The sequence below is a fragment of the Grammomys surdaster genome, unplaced genomic scaffold, assembly GCF_004785775.1.
Source record: "Grammomys surdaster isolate TR1022 unplaced genomic scaffold, NIH_TR_1.0 363, whole genome shotgun sequence".
NCBI classification, from domain to species: domain Eukaryota; kingdom Metazoa; phylum Chordata; class Mammalia; order Rodentia; family Muridae; genus Grammomys; species Grammomys surdaster.
Window position 1 is genome coordinate 8,945,638 of NW_021604782.1, and position 17,399 is coordinate 8,963,036.

Here is a 17,399-nt window from a genome sequence, read left to right on the forward strand (position 1 = left end):
CACAGAGAAACCCTGTCTCAAAAAAAAAAATCAAAAGAAAAAAAAAAAGCAAGATCTTTATGAAAGCCTTTAGTTGTTATTTGGGTGGCTTTTACTACTCCTTCATTGATCCTATAAAGTCCCACATCTTCTGCAAGACTTGACATTTCTCAGCATCACATCTGTATTATACCAAGGAGTGTAGTATGCCAGCAGAAAATTAAGGCACCATGAGTAAGACAAATCTGTGTGGACTTTTGATTATCTGCATTTTTGTAAATAATCAACACATTAATAAATGTAACATTGAATTGTGACTCCCACTTAAGCATATAATTATATATTTGTGTCTCTCAGTTACGAGAGAATAAATAGAACATATATATATATATGTTGTTGTTTGTTTTTGGTTTGTTTTTTTTTTTTTTTTTTTTTTTTTACATAGCCCTGGCTATCCTGGAACTCACTCTGTAGACCAGGCTGTCCTAGAACTCAGAGATCTGCCTGCCTCCGCCTCCCAAGTGCTGGGATTAAAGGTGTGCCTGGCTATATGTATTTCTTAATCCTATAAAATGTAACATTGTTTTAGTTTACTGGAATGTTTTTGTACTAATAGATGGGACAGGTTAATGTAATAGCAAAAATGAAATTTTAACTTGTCAATTAACATTGTAGGAACAATCAACTATTACATGACCTCTACTACAACTCATTTATTTACAATATGCCTGGACTTGTAATTCTCATCTGACATTTTTATAAGCTACTTAGCTTCTGTGGACATTATTTTGTTAACTGTGAAGCTGTCAAACCTATAGAATAACAGTATTTGATACAAGAATACTTACAGTGATTAACTGACATAATCCACTACACGGACAAAATATCTGGTTCATTGAGACATGTGTTATTGTCACAAGAACAATGACCAGGATTACTTTTGTGCCCATTCTTTCTTTCTATGTATTCGTTTCTTTTCTCTTTCTGAGATGGGGTATCACTATACTGCCCTTTGGCCTGTGTTAGCTTTCCAAGTAATGGGATTACAGCCATGTGCCACCATTCCCCACGTCTCTTAAAAGAAGATCACTTTTTTTTATTATATTAATCCTGCCAATCTATGAGCATGGGAGATCTTTCCATCTTCTGAGATCTGCTTCAATTTCTTTCTTCAGAGACTTGAAGTTCTTGTCCTACAAGTCTTTCACTTGCTTGGTTAGATTCACACCAAGGTATTTTATATTATTTGCAACTATTGTGAAGGGTGTCATTTCCCTAATTTCTTTTTCAGTCTGTTTATCTTTCATGTAGAGGAAGGCTACTGATTTGTTTGAGTTGATTTTATAACCAGCCACTTTGCTGAAGTTGTTTATCAGGTTTAGGAGTTCTCTGGTGGAAGTTTGGGGGTCACTTAAGTATACTATCATATCATCTGCAAATAGTGATATTTTGACTTCTTCCTTTCCTATTTGTATCCCTTTGACTTCTTTTTGTTGTCTAATTGCTCTGGCTAGGACTTCCAGTACTATATTGAATAGGTAGGGGGAGAGTGGGCAGCCTTGTCTAGTCCCTGATCTTAGTGGGATTGCTTCAAGTTTCTCTCCATTTAGCTTGATGTTGGCTACTGGTTTGCTGTAAATTGCTTTTACTATGTTTAGGTAGGGGCCTTGAATTCCTGATCTTTCCAAGACTTTTATCATGAAGGGATGTTGAATTTTGTCAAATGCTTTCTCAGCATCTAGTGAGATGATCATGTGGTTTTTTTCTTTAAGTTTGTTTATATAGTGGATTACATTGATGGATTTCCGAATATTGAACCATCCCTGCATTCCTGGGATAAAACCTACTTGATCATGATAGATGATTGTTTTGATGTGTTCTTGGATTCGGTTTGCTAGAATTTTATTGAGTATTTTTGCATCGATGTTCATAAGGGAGATTGGTCTGAAGTTCTCTTTCTTTGTTGGGTCTTTGTGAGGTTTGGGAATGAGTGTAATTGTAGCTTCACAGAACGAATTGGGCAGTGTTCCTTCTGTTTCTATTTTGTGGAATAGTTTGAAGAGAATTGGTATTAGGTCTTCCTTGAAGGTCTGATAGAATTCGGCACTAAAACCATCTGGTCCTGGGCTTTTTTTAGTGGGGAGACTTTTAATGACTGCTGCTATTTCCTTAGGGGTTATGGGACTATTTAGATGGTTTATCTGCTCCTGATTTAACTTTGGTACCTGGTATCTGTCTAGGAAGTTGTCCATTTCATCCAGGTTTTCCAGTTTTGTTGAGTACAGGCCTTTGTAGTAGGATCTGATGATTTTTTGAATTTCTTCAGTTTCCTCAGAAAATTGGACATAGCATTACCTGAGGATCCAGCTATACCACTCCTAGGCATATACCCAGAAGACGCTCGAACATATAACAAGGACATATGGTCAACTATGTTCATAGCAGCCTTATTTATAATAGCCAGGAGCTGGAAAGAACCCAGATGTCCTTCAACTGAGGAATGGATTCAAAAAATGTGGTATATTTACACAATGGAGCATTACTCAGCTATTAAAAACAATGAATTCGAGAGGTTCCTAGGTAAATAGATGGAACTAGAAATTATCATCCTGAGTGAAGTAAGCCAATCACAAAAGAACACACATGGTATTCACTCACTGATTATTGGATATTAGCCCAGAACCTTGAAATGCCCAAGATGCAATTCACAGGCCACATGAAGCTCATAAAGAAGGAAGACCAAGTGGGGATGATTCGGTCCTTCTTAGAAGGAGCAACAAAATACTCAAGGGAGCAAATATGGAGACAAAGTGAGGGACAGAAACTGAAGGAGGGGCTGTCTGAAGACCATTCCACCTGAGTATCCATCCCATGTGCAGTCACCAAAGGTAGATGCTGATGTGGAAGTCAGCAAGTGCATGCTGATAAGAGCCTGATATGGATGTCTCCTCAGAGGCCTTCAAGAGTCTGACATATTCAGAGGCAGATGCTCACAACTAGCCATTGAACTGATAATGGGGTTCTCAATGGAGGAGTTAGAGTGAATACCACTGGAGCTGAAAGGGTTTGTGGCCCCATGAGGAGAGCAACAATACCAACCAACCACAGCTCCCAGGGTCTAAACCACCAGCTTGGGAGCACTTAGGGAGGGATCCAGGGCTTCAGCTGAATACGTAAGAGTGGAGGGCTCTGCTGGGCATAGGTGGAAGATGAGATCCTTGACCTCATGAAGGCTGGACGTCCCAGGGGGTGGGAATTTTGAGGGTGGGGAAGTGGGAGTGGGGGGGTAGATAGAGGTTACATCCACAGAGAAGAAGGAGGAGGGGTAAGGGGATAGAGGGTTCCCGGGTGGGCGGGGGATGGGGTAAGGGGACAACATATGAAATGTAAATAAAACATCCAATAAAAAAATTAAAAAAAAAAAAGAAGATCACTTTGAGCTAGAGAGATGGCTCAGTGGTTAAGAGCACTGCCTGCTCTTCCATAGGTCCTAAGTTCAATTCCCAGCAACTAAATGGTGGTCCACAACCATCTGTAGTGGGATCCAATAACCTCTTCTGGTGTTTCTGAAGACAGCTACAGTGTACTTATATACATAAAATAAATCTAAAAAAAAATCAGTTAGTGTGAGCACATATTTTAAAAAAGGGGGGGGGGCAGGGAGAGGTGTGGCTGGAGAGATGGCTCAGTGATTAAGAGCACTGACTACTCTTCCAGAGGTCCTGAGTTCAATTCCCACCAACCTCATAACCATCTGTAGTGGGATTCAATACCCTCATCTGGTGTGTCTGAAGACAGCTACAGTGTACTCACATGCATACATATAATAAATAAAATCTTTTTTTTTTTAAAAAGAAGATCACTTTAACAATCACCCTTTGAACTTGACAAAACTTTTTCTTCAAATAGCTTCAGACTTATTTTGCCATTTAATTATTTTAATTTAATTTAATTTAAAAGTCCCTTATGAAAATGGCCTTTTAAAGACTATTAAAGGTTGAAACTAGGGCTGATGAGATGGCTTCGGAGGTTGAAGGCACTTACCACCAAAGCTGATGACCTTAGCTTGATTCCCCAAGGACCCACACAGTAGAAAGAACCAATTCTTATAAGCTGTTTTTTTTAACCTCTGTATGCGGGGCTGGAGAGATGGCTCAGTGGTTAAGAGCACTGACTGCACTTCCAGAGGTCCTGAGTTCAAATCCCAGCAACCACATGGTGGCTCACAGCCATCTGTAATAAGATCTGATGCCCTCTTCTGGTGTGTCTGAAGACAGCTACAGTGTATTCAGAAATAATAAATAAATAAATCTTTAACCTCTATATGCACACCATGGCAAGGATATGTAACCCCACACACATGTACAAAGACAAACATATTTACCCACATGCATGCATATATACATACTCCCACACACAAATGAGTGTTTTAATTACAATAAAAAATAAGGTAATTTTAATGACTCTGAAAACAACTAAAGATAAACTTATGGATTACTGACAACTATCATGTACTGAACACACCCAACATGTTTTCAAGAATGACTCATAGTAAATGGACAGCAAGCCAGTAACATCGTACCTCATGCAAATAGTCTATTGCGTAGTATTTGAAGGCTGAAAACATAGCTCCTCCGTTCAAAGCCATACAAAGTTCAATATCTAGAAACATAAAAGTTAAATGTTGGTAAAATAGCAAAGGCAAGAGGAGAAAAAACTCTCTTAACCACAAACCTTCCGTTCACTTCTTTTTCAAAGGGTCCTAAATGATAAAAGTATAACAATTACTTATTTTTGAGATAGAAAATCTAATATGCAAAATAATGTAATTGTTATTAATTTGTGTATATTTTCTCTTGTCATTTAATCCATAAAAGTTGGTGAGTTCAAATATGTTTAACATGATAATATTGTTAAAAAGAGGCCAGAGTGGCAGAAATGGAAATGTTTTATCTAGGGTAATTGTGTTTCTCCAGTGATTTTAAAATTAAATAACCAAGGCCACAACTCTAGAATAAAAAAGATTAAGCCTGGAGAGATAGTCCAGTGCTTAAGAGCATTGGCTGCTATTGTCAAGGACCCAGGGTGGTGGTGGCACAGGCCTTTAATTCCAGCACTCAGGAGGCAGTGGCAGGTGGATCCCTGAGTTCGAGTTCGAGGCCAGCCTGGTCTACAGAGTGAGTTCCAGGACAACCAGGCCTATGGAGAGAAACCTGTCCTCAAAAACAAAACAAAAAAAGAAGACATGAAGGTATTATTCAATTATCCACAGGAAAGGGCTATAATCTACCCCTTTTTAGTTATCATCAGGTAAATATTCTTTTTGTAAAACTTCCATTGTATCTCTACTTCTCTCCCCCTCTCTCTCTCTCTCTCTCTCTCTCTCTCTCTCTCTCTCTGTGTGTGTGTGTGTGTGTGTGTGTGTGTGTGTGTGTGAAGGAACAACTTGTGGAATTCTTTTCTCTCCTACTCTGAAGGTCCTAGGGATCAAACTCAGGTCCTCAGGCCTACTGGCAGGTGCCTTTACCCATCTCACTGGCCCAAAGTAAACAACCTTAATTATTCAACTTGCTAAAGTCTTAAAAGCAAATAAGCTTCTAAAATAATCCATAACACAGTTATTTTGATTAGTAACAGAAAAGTTTAGATATTACAGTAAGTCTTTCAATTAAACTGAGCAAATGCACACTCCAGATTAGTTTTGATATTGTAGCTGTCTTCAGACACACCAGAAGAGGGCATCAGATCTCATTACAGATGGTTGTGAGCCACCATGTGGTTGCTGGGAATTGAACTCAGGTCCTCTGGAAGAGCAATCAGTGCTCTTAACCACTGAGCCATCTCTCCAGCCTGATACTGACAGTCTTACGTACCTATAATTATGGTGCTAGTTGTATACTGTACCCACTCTTACTGACAACATGGCATTCTTTTACTGATGACTATCTGAGACTATAATCATTACACCTCTGTGCCTTTCCATTGTATTGCAGTCTTTGAAGCAAATGAATTTTAGAATTTTCACATCTTTTTCAAAAATGTATTTATATGTATAAGTGTTCTCTCTCTGTGTGTGTGTGTGTGTACTATGTGTGTGCCTGGTGTCCTCGGATCTCCTGTGGTTACCGATGTTGAGAACTGCCATTTGAGTGCTGGGAATCAAACCTGGATTCTCTGAAAGAGCAGGCAGTGCTTTAACCATTGAGCCATAGTTGTAGTCCCAAATTTTCCTGTCTTAAAGTTACATCTTTTTTTTTTTTCCAGAAAATTATGGCTGAGTATCATCCTAGAAATAGATTTACAGACTAAAAGCAAGTATGATTCTACTCAGTCTACAACTCAATTTATGGTTAGCATTTATTTTCAATTTTTTTTTGTTTTGTTTTTTTGGTTTTTTTTTTTTTTTTTGGTTTTTCGAGACAGGGTTTCTCTGTATAGCCCTGGCTGTCCTGGAACTCACTCTGTAGACCAGACTGGCCTCAAACTCAGAAATCCGCCTGCCTCTGCCTCCCAAGTGCTGGGATTAAAGGCAAAGGCGTGCACCACCACTGCCCGGCTATTTTCAGTTTTCTATCCTTACATGTAAAGCTTAGTATTTCTATCAGCTTTAGAGTCGTCACTCCCAACAAACTACTTTGAAGGAAGCTTTTTTTAAGTAGTGGCTTCGATAATTGACAGTCATGCTATTAACTAAAGATATCATACACTACATTCCCTATCAGAATTTCATCTGCTAACTCTATTGCACTGAATAACAGGTATCCGAACCCACCTTAGTTTGGTGGGTGGATGGGATGAAAAGATAAATTGGCTTTATATTTAATGGCCAAACACCTAGACAAGCATACTCATGGTCCAGATTTGCTGTTTGTTTGTTTGTTTGTTGACTTCTGAGACAAAGTCACACTATGGTAGGCCTCGAACTCAGAGACAATCTGCCTCAAGAGCTGGTATTAAAAGCGTGCGGCACCACCCTGGCCAGAGACAGTTTTTCAAAAACGATTAACTTTTAAACTGCAGCAATTTCCCAGGTTTATTTTTAAACCTACTTCTAAAAGATTTTATACTTCCTCTCTGCTCCCTCCTACAGGAATAACGGGTCAAAATACATAATAATTAGGTCAGGCTCTTGGACACAAATTTGGGGAAGTTAGCTTTACCCAGGATGAGCGTGAATCTTTGAATTTAAGTTGCATCTTTTCTTATTACACGAAGGCATTCTGGAATTTTCCCTTCCACACTCCCTCACAGAAATCACATAAAAACCTTTTTTTTTCCCCTACGAGGGTGGTGGTGGGGTGGGGTGGGGCAGAGAGGGTAGCATGTAAAATTTTAGAGGCTCCTTTTGGCTACTTTCCCGTAACATATGCAGCTATTTTGGTGGCAATCTCACTGGCCCCTGCCAGGCCGTTCATATTCCCTGCTCCTACTTAATTAACCATGGGCCGAAGCTGGGTTCGAGATTGCATCCCTCCTCCGCTACTTAAACCTCGCCTCAGAAATCTGCTTTCTAGAGAATTCTGAGCTGCAATACTTTAGCCTCCTCAAATCTTTCCTTACCCTCAGCTAGAGAGGCCTTCCTTCCTTCTGGCCGGCTTCTCCTGTGGTGAGATAAAAAAAAATTTCCGGCCTTTGGATTTATTAGGAGGCGATTTCCCCGCCCACTGAACACGTGACCTCGGACGGCGGCTGTACTCAAAGTTCCCATTGGCCAGGCCAGACTCCGCCCTTTGCGTTGGTTCTTCAGTTGCCAGGATGTGATAGTCTAGGGCAGTCAGGTTCTTCCGCCCAGAGTTCGTGCCTTTTTCCCAACGTGGTAGGCCGGGTGAGGCATGATGCTAGGGGTGAGATATGATGCTGGGGGAGTGAGGTGTGACTCTGGGTGAGGTATGACGGAGGCATTGTCAACCGGAAGTCAGTATGAGCGGAAGTCTGGGTTTGTCTCTTGCTACTATGTTAATTAGGTAATGTCCCCAGAAGCAATGCATGGCGGGTAGCTTTCCATAGCAAGTGGCTTCAGAGAACGACAGAGGGCAAAAGGGAGGAGGCATATGTAGGTGGGTGGCCAGGTGGCTGTACAGTACAGGAGAAAGAACATTTGAGGTGTGGCGGAAAGGAAATTTGAGGCAGGGCTTTGAATGGGAATGTGTGGATTTTAGATCTTGATTGATGGCCGCTCCCTTACACATTCGAACTTAGAATAACTACACCTCCCCTGATAAAGAACAGCTTATTCCTTTGTGTTTCTAACTTCTGCTTTCTTTTTCAAGGTACAGCTTGGCACTGAGCTCCTTCCCAGGAGATTACAGGAAGTAATGTGTATTTATTTATTTATTTATTTTATTAATTCATATCTCTTTCTAGCTAATATTGAAATGCTTATTGTAAAACATCAGTGAGGTAAGCCACTTCGTTTCCTTAAGTTCCTTCCTTCCATTTTCCACAGGTTTGTGCAATATGTTTTAGTAATATGGATTATCATTTAGCAACAATTTTGTAACCCACCTGCCAATGAAGTACATTATTTTGCATCCTTCCACACTTTTTATTAAAACTAAAATTATATAATTTTGCTAATTAGAAAAGTAATACAAACTCGCTAGCACCAGTAAAACCATCCAAAGAGATGTGTGGAAGTAACCTTCACTTCTGCCCTGGCTCCCAGATAGGGTAACCATTTAAAAATCTGGGTTCCAGGGCTAGTGAGATGGTTAGCACAGTAAGGTGTTTGCCACTAAGACTGATGACCCAAGTTCAAACCCTAGTACCCACAAGCTGGAAGGAGAGACCTGACCCCCACAAGTTGTCCTTTGACCCTTACACACTGGCTGGGACATCCATGTGTAAGGCCCAGAAGAGGCTGGACCCAGGCTCAAGTCCCAAGAAGCGGTGCTCGCCCCAAATGATCACAGAAGTCAGCACATGATGCAACCAGCAAGAGGCTTTTACTAGTAAACCAGCATGCTGGGACACAGTCTCATACCTCCGCAAGAAGGAGAGAGAGTGAGCCCCGAACATCAAAATACACAGGTTTATAAAGACAAAAGCCGCAGGCTGGGAGGGGGACTGGGGAATAGGGGATTCTTGGGCGGGAAGCTCTTATTGTATTTTTTATCAGCACACAGCTGGGAAACTGGGAGTCAGGATGTTCCAGGGGGGAGTGTGCTCTCTTATCAATACATACACACCTGGGAAACTGAGGAGACAGGATGTTCCAGGAATGCACTCTCTTAATTGGTATGCCCTGCCTTGGGCCCTTCTCTGGGAGTTCACAGTCCCATGTTATTCTGAGATACTGGCCAATTAAAAAACTATTTCTAACACTGGCTAATTAAAAAAATTCTTTCTAGCACATGCCCCTCCCCATATGCACAAAATAACTTAAAAGAATCTAGGTTCTGTCTTTTGATACTTTGCATGTCATTACACACCTACCACGTAGATAATTACAAAGTTGATTGTTCAGAAATATTAAATGGGTACTTCACTTTCATCACTAAACAATAATTCATGAACAACCTTCAGGTCAGCATCCATCCATCTAACGCATCTTTACTACAGAAGTAGTTGAGGCAGTGGTGGCATATGCATTTAATCCCAACACTCTGGAGGTAGAGGCAGGACAATCAATGTGAGTTCAAGGCCAGCCTGGTCTACAGAGTGAGTTCGAGGACAGCCAGGGCTACACAGAGAAACCCTCCTGTCTTGGAAAAATAAATAAGCAAAACCAAAAAGCACAGCTGAATAGATAGGGCATCTCATGGTAACTATCTGCCATAATTTATCCAGTATGCCATGATTAATTATTGCTTCCAGGATTTCACCTGAGTGGCACAGTGAGATTCTTGGATATTTTCTCTTGAATAATTTCTATGAATATGCCATGATTAATTATTGCTTCCAGGATTTCACCTGAGTGGCACAGTGAGATTCTTGGATATTTTCTCTTGAATAATTTCTATGGAATTTTTTTGATTTGTTGTCTGAAGTCATGAGAGCATTTAAACTGATAGATGCATTTTGTTTACCTTTTTTAAAAAAAACTATATCAATTTATATTAACAATGTCTAGAGGGATAATTTTTCTGAATATTCAGCAATATAATACATAGCAGTACTGAATATATTGCTCCTTAGAAAATTTTGTCAATATAACATATCAAGTACTTTATATCTATTTGATAGTTAAACACTTTTTAGGTGTTTATAGTCCTTTGGGCTTTTTCCTACATGAACTGGCTATTATATTTGTATGTTTGTATGCATTAGATTGGACATTTTTTTTTCTGTTGGGTAGGTTGTCTGTCTTTTTAAAATGGTCTTTAGTGAGGCAGAATATCACATCAGGGAGAATGTGATTAGGACAAAGTTCTTCATTTCACCACTGGAAGAGGAAGAGATTGGACTGAAGTCCCACCATTCCTACTAAGGTTATGCCTAGATAGGTATATTAGTTCAAGTAAAATCTAGCTGTAGAAATAACAGGACATTTCAAAATATTAGAAGAAGTCCAAGGGTAAGGAGTTCAGGATTGATAGAACAAATCTGTCGGTCTGTCCGTCCGTTCCCCCTCCACTCAGCCCTCCCATGAAGTCCTCTGGTAACTTACATTTCCGTTATCCCATTACCCTGATTGATCTACTGTGGTCTCTATTCTCATGGGCTTAGAGAGGCAGGACTTAGGAGATCACGTGGTAGAGGAAACAATGAACTACAGGCTAAAGGATCCATGTTTCATTGTGTGTGCAGCTTAAATTGTGAAATATGATATTGATATACAAAAGTAAATAAGAATGTATAATTTTAAAAATGTGTTAAGAAACATCCATGAAACCTCTGCTGTACTTAAAGAATTAGAACACTGTAAGAAGTTCAGAAGCCCTGCATTTCCTTTTGAAATTACAGCTCTTCCCTAGCCTCCCCCCCTCTTTTTTTCCTCTCTCTCTAGAAATTACTATCATCCTGACTTATACTAATCATTGCCTTGTTTTTCTTCAAAAATGTTCTGCCCAAGTCATGATAGTTTGCCTATTTTTAAATCTTTATATTTTGTGTTACTTTAGCCCTTAATTCTTTTATGCAGTGGATATTATTAAATGTACTTAATGTTGATTTATTTTTCACTGCTGAATAATTTCTATAAATATATCTCATTTTATTTTTCCACTGACACCATAGTTGGGATCCAACATGTCTTTTGAAAACTCACGTGTTAAAGGCTTGGTTCCCCAAGCACTTGGCAGTACTGGAAGGTGACAGACACGATGTCTTAGACATGGGGACTAATGAAAGACAGTTAGATGATCAGAGTCCTGACCTTAGGAGGGATGCTGGAACCTGGTCCAGTCCCTCCCTCTTCCAGCAGTGAAAGGGAGAACTTTAACCATACATACACACCTTGCTGGGAAACGCTGCCTCGGTACAGGCCAAAGACAACTGGCCTTGGACAGAAACATTCAGACAAAAGCCAAAACTAGCCAACCAACCCACCTTCTTCTCTTCCTCTCCCTCATCCTCCCTCCTCCCTTCCCTCTTTCTTTCTGTTACTACCCTCACCTTTAGGATAAAGTTTTACTATGTAGCCCCGGCTGGCTTCAACCCATGATTCTCCTGCCTCAGCCATCTACATTTATGGTAACCCAGTACTATTACAGATTATGCTCCTATTGATACGCTTGTTTGCCTGCCCTAGTGTGCTTGCACATTTCTCTAGACGATACATTTAGAGAAATTTTCTGAACTTGCTCATAAATGTCAACATGTTTTGAGAAAGTGACAGTTCTTGTTACTCTTTATCTGTACTAACTTTTAATAATCTCATACTTACCAAATTTTGAGAAGTTGGTAAATGTCCAGTTGTCTTTTGAGGAAGGTTCTCAACTGCTACCACATGGCACTAATGGCTACATGTGGCTGATCAGGCCCTAGACACATGGTTACATGTGGTTGTAATAAAAACTAGAATATACAGTGTTCATGCTAGACAGTTACATACTTAGTTACAACTGGGAGATTCTGTTACTATAAGGAAGAGAGACCAGGTGTTGGGAAATATATAGCAATCTCCGCTGTGCTAATGATAAAAAGCTTTTAAGTGGCAAATTTTATTTAGAACTTGGTTTATCCTAAACACTTGGCCACACTTCAGTCCTACATAATATATGATGAGCACCGGTTTGTAAATGGCCATTGAATGCTTAAGTATCTTACCCAAGATTAGCTAGAAAGTATGGTACTGAATTTTAAACTTAGGTAGTCTGACTTTAGCATTCATCTTAATCAGGCCACAGATCATCCACAAAGAATGTTTGCTTTCAGTCTGCTACACGTCTTATACATACTTTCTTTATACATTTCATAAATTACTACAGGTGATTTTCCTTGTCTAGCTCCAGGAAAATTTGCCTTCCCCAAATCACCTTTTTCCCTATTGTAAACGATGTAACTCAACCTTTTTTTTTTTTTTTTTTTGGTTTTTCGAGACAGGGTTTCTCTGTGTATCCCTGGCTGTCCTGGAACTCACTCTGTAGACCAGGCTAGCCTCAAACTCTTGAACTCAGAAATCCGCCTGCCTCTGCCTCCCAAGTGCTGGGATTAAAGGCGTGAGCCACCACCGCCTGGCTCAACCATTATTTTTAAAGTTTGAAACTTTTTAGCAATTACTTTTATTTCTTTTACTTTTAAGTGTGTTTGTATGCGTGCATGCTTGTGTGTGTGTGTGTGTGTGTATGCAGGCATGCATGTGAGTACTGGACATTGAATCAGGTCTTCTGAGTCAGTTCAACCACAGAGCCATCTCTCCAGCCTAAACAATTAAATTTCTCTGTAAAGTCTATTTCATCGTTTTTGTACCATTGTTACTTTAAATCTAAATGCAAATAAAACAAGTTCAGACACATACTTGAATATGATCTAAGCTCAAGAATCGTCATGAGAGGGGGAAAAGAGAAAATCCATTGTAATCACTGTTTTGTTCACATGTCATGTGGCCATAATGCAAATGTTAATATTTAATAAAAACATACTTTGTGTCGGACACTGACGATGCTAAGAAAGACAATCACAAATCCTTGACTGAAGTTGCCCTGTTTGTTTGTTTTTCACATTCCCTCAGAAAAGTCTAAGCGTTGCTGCCAAGATGTTGCTTTTAACATAACTAATGGAGGGTCTCACCTCATGCTCAAGCCCTGGGAGCTCATCATCTACAGCATAGTGTGAGATCCTTAGCATAGAGAAGCCCTCTTCACCATGGCACTCTGAACAGTCCTCAGATTATCCTCCTCTCAAGGCTGTTGGACAGTGCTTTATTAAAACACATACACACACTATAATAATTGTTGTGCTCATGTCTGCCTCGCCCATCAGACCATAGTGTTCCTGAGATCATGGTTTATGTACTCACCATGCCTTAATTATCTTTATGCCTTACCCAAGGTAATCACTGAAGTAAAAAGTTAATTCATTTCTTCTAAAAGTCCTTTTGAAGTAACTATTTATTTTTGCATTTTTGTTAAATGCAGGCTTTTAGTGTTTTTGCCTGGATATCAATGTGTATAAAATGTTCTTCAAGCATGAGCGCATCCATGCTAAGTGAGCATGGCATGAATATGGCAAATAGTCTTCTTGAGACAGAGTTGCATATCAGCTCAAACCAGATCGTGCAGAAAATCTGGATATATGGAATGAAAGGGGCATTGCATAAGTGTGTTACACAAGTGATTTATTGTCTTGGAGAACTAATGTATAGGTGTGGCTTCTAATACTATCTTTTGAACCTCCTGAAGGAACATTTTTGCATCAGTAGACCAAGAAGAAATATTTTAGCACAACATATTCAGCATTATTAAAGTAGGTAATTAGAGCTGTGGCTATGGTGACATTAGCATGAAGAAAAGTGCAGGTGCAGAAGAGAAGCCTAACATTTCATGTTGCTGTACTTACCTTTCCATCAAATGCAAGAAATCAAGCATGTTGGCCTATTTGCTTGTTTTTTCAGCATTCACCTTTGTAGGTCTGATAACCTCTCTCACATGGTCAACTCCTCAGTTTTTGGACTATGAGCCATCTCACATGATGCTGTACCTTTTATGTACATTGAAGAATTCATGTAAGCTTAGATTCTGACCAGGTTAGAAATTTTCCCCACACATTGGACTTGAGAGTATAATTCAGGGGCATATTGGTTGGAATAAATAAAACAATTGGGTCAGTATTTCCTTGGAACAAATGGAAAAGCAGACTACAATTTAACATTTCCTTGAGTAATATTCCCTTAAAAATGCCTCACATTTTGTTGCCTAATAAAATTAGGGAATTTCCCCAAAATTACATAGATATAGTATGCAAGCCTTCTATTCAATAAGGTCTCATCATTCACTCACAGATTCATTAACTATTTTGATTGCATTTATTTATTTGTTTGGTGTTTGTATGTATGGGTGTGTATATAGACACTTGAGTGGGGATGAGCAAACATAAAGGGAGTCTTTTCTTTCCTTCTACTCTCTGGGTCCCAGGTATCGAACTCAGATAAGCAGGTTGGCAGCAAGTGCCTTTACTCATTGAGCTGTCTGCCCAGCCCTTGTAAATTATTTTAAGCACATATTATATGCAAGGAACTATGCTAATTGGTGAGAGCTGTCAAGTGTCCAGGGAACTAGCACCTTTACATAAAAGCCAGTCATTCCCTGAGGAAATTAGTGTCATAAGACTTTGAAACTATAGCAAGGAAATAATGACTTATTATTTCAACAGATAAGTTGTAGAGGTACAAAAGAAAATTGATTAGATACTGTAGCATGAGATTAACAACACCTTTGGGAAATCTAGCCATCTAGAACACAAAAAAGTTTTATAGCATCATTGTATATCTAATAAAAAGTAAGTCAACTTAACAAATAAAATGTATTGTTAGACTTATACAATTATTTATTTTTCCCCTCCTTATTTATTTACTTATTAATTTAGACAAGGTTTCTCTCTCTGTAGCGTGGCTGTCCTGGAACTTGATGTATACAAATGGACTATATAGCCTGCCTCTGCCTGCCTCTGTCTCTCTCCTATGGGATTAATGGTGTGCACCACCACCAGCTAGGCTAAGTTTAGCTAAGTGTGGTGATACATACCTGTCCCAGAATTCAGGAAGCTGAGGGAGGAAGATTAAAAATTCAAGGTCAGCCTGGGCTGTGCTACAAAGATCCTGTCTCAAAGATAAACGAGGGGCTGGAGACATGGTTCAGTGGTTAAGAGCATTGGTTGCTCTTGCAGAGGACCTGAAGTCTACCCCAGCAGCCGCATGGTGACTCACAAATCCTCTGTAACTCCATTTCCAGGAAATCTAACAGGCAACAAGCATGAATGTCTTCTGACCTCCACAGGTAACAAGCATGCATGTGGTACACATACTTAAATGTATGCAAAACACTCATACATATGAAAATAATAAATCTAAGAATATTTTTGAGAAATAGCAAGAAACGTCTCTGGTGAACTTGGAATTTTTAAAACATTATTTATATTTACATGTTTGGGTATTTTTCTACAGGTATATCTGTGCACCACATACATGCAAAGGAGGCTAGAAAAAGTTATCCAATTCCCTGGAACTGGAGTTAGAGTTGTGGGCTGCCATGTGGGTATTGGGAACTGAATCCTAACCCTATTCAAGAGTAGCAAGTGCTGAGCCATCTCTCAAGTCCCTAAACTTGGAAGCTTAAGCTAGAATGAGTTATAACAAATGCTTCAGATATCTGGGGTATCCTATATCATATCTGTCAAATATGGAAGACCTATATATTTCCTTTTCTCCCCTTCCCAGACCTTAGTGTTTCTCAGGGTATCCATGACTGCTTTGTTATATTTAAGAATGGAGGTGATGAGGCACTGTGCCACATTTAGAAAGATGACATTACATTAATAATCCTGTATCCAGGAGAAATAATTTTATGAAAAGCTGAGTGCAGTCCCTTCTGTAAAAATACAAAGACCTTATAAAGCAGTTTCTCAGCCTTTCGCATACTTGTTATTCTGACATCTTACATTGGAGCCCAGGCTGGCCGAGAAATCATGATGTAGCCTGATTTGGCTCCAAATTCATGGCTTTCAAACTTTCTGCCTCAGCCACACGAATTCTGGAATTATAAAGGTAAGTCACCAAGCTTGGTTTTCATCCCATCATATTTTTAATGTAGGACCAACCTTATATTTAAGAATATAAATTAACAAATAATTGTTGAGCACCTGTTATATATTCCTCATGTAAAAACTTAGTAGGAAGTTAGGCAGCTAATCCTAACAGGAAGTGGGAAGAAACAGTAAATCCATAAAATCAGGCTCGTTCGCTTCACTACAAATATATACTACTTTGTCCAGGTCTTCCCTGTCAAGTGTCAGTGATCATCAACTCATTCAGTATAGAAGAAAAACTAGTGTTAGTATGCGGCAGCATTGTTGTGGGTGAGAAATGCTCTCAGGTAGGCTACTGCACATCTGTACTTCTCAATGTCTCCCTTACATTCTAAATAGTTGACACTGGTGTTTCTCAACGGGAGATGATTTTGTCCCTGTGCCCTTTGGGATAATTCCAGGGGGAAAAAGCATTTACATTTTAGAGACTTGTCAAATTTGGGACTATGACTGCCAGCTAATATGTGAATAACAGAAATGTTGCTAAATATCGTATAATAAGCAGTTCTTACCCTCACTGCTCAAACAAAGCATTATCGTCCCAAAATATCAATAATGCCAACACTTAACAAACCTGGGTCTGAATTTCTCAACTCTTCTACTCATGTATGTGTGTGTGTGCGTGTGTGCATGTGCATGTGTTGGGGGCAAGGGGAGAGGAGAAAGAAGTATTTTTCTCAGAATGTATATCTAGGCCCATTTGTATTCTGACCTGCTTACTCTTACCTTTATCATTCTATAGCTGAGTACCTCTTTCTCTCTTTTAAGTCAATTCTCCTTTAATATTTATATTCCACCTTGTTCCTCAAATTATGTGTACCATATCATATATGGTATAGAAGTGTCTTTTATATCGTAGGATGAAGATTAAAAATCAGGCTAAGAGTTCATTCCCCTTGGTTTGTTATCATCCCCTTCCAACGCCCCTAGAATTGTCTCAGGTTTTTCCTTGGATGTACATTTCACTTTTCCATATACACTAATGACATTTTGTGTCTAAAAGTGCTTCATTGTATTTTATCCTAAAATACTGTCTTTTATTTTCTTTAAAAAATTTCCAGCATCCTCTATGGACTCACCACTTGTTTTCTAGACTAGTTTACCTGAGTTCTTCCAGGCTTTTGTCTGCATAGTGCTGTAGAGTTGGATTATATCCACTTCTGCTGTCAAAAATCTTCAGTAGTTAGCCAGTGCATACACATAATAATTATGATAGTTAAGTGCTGCCTGTGTCC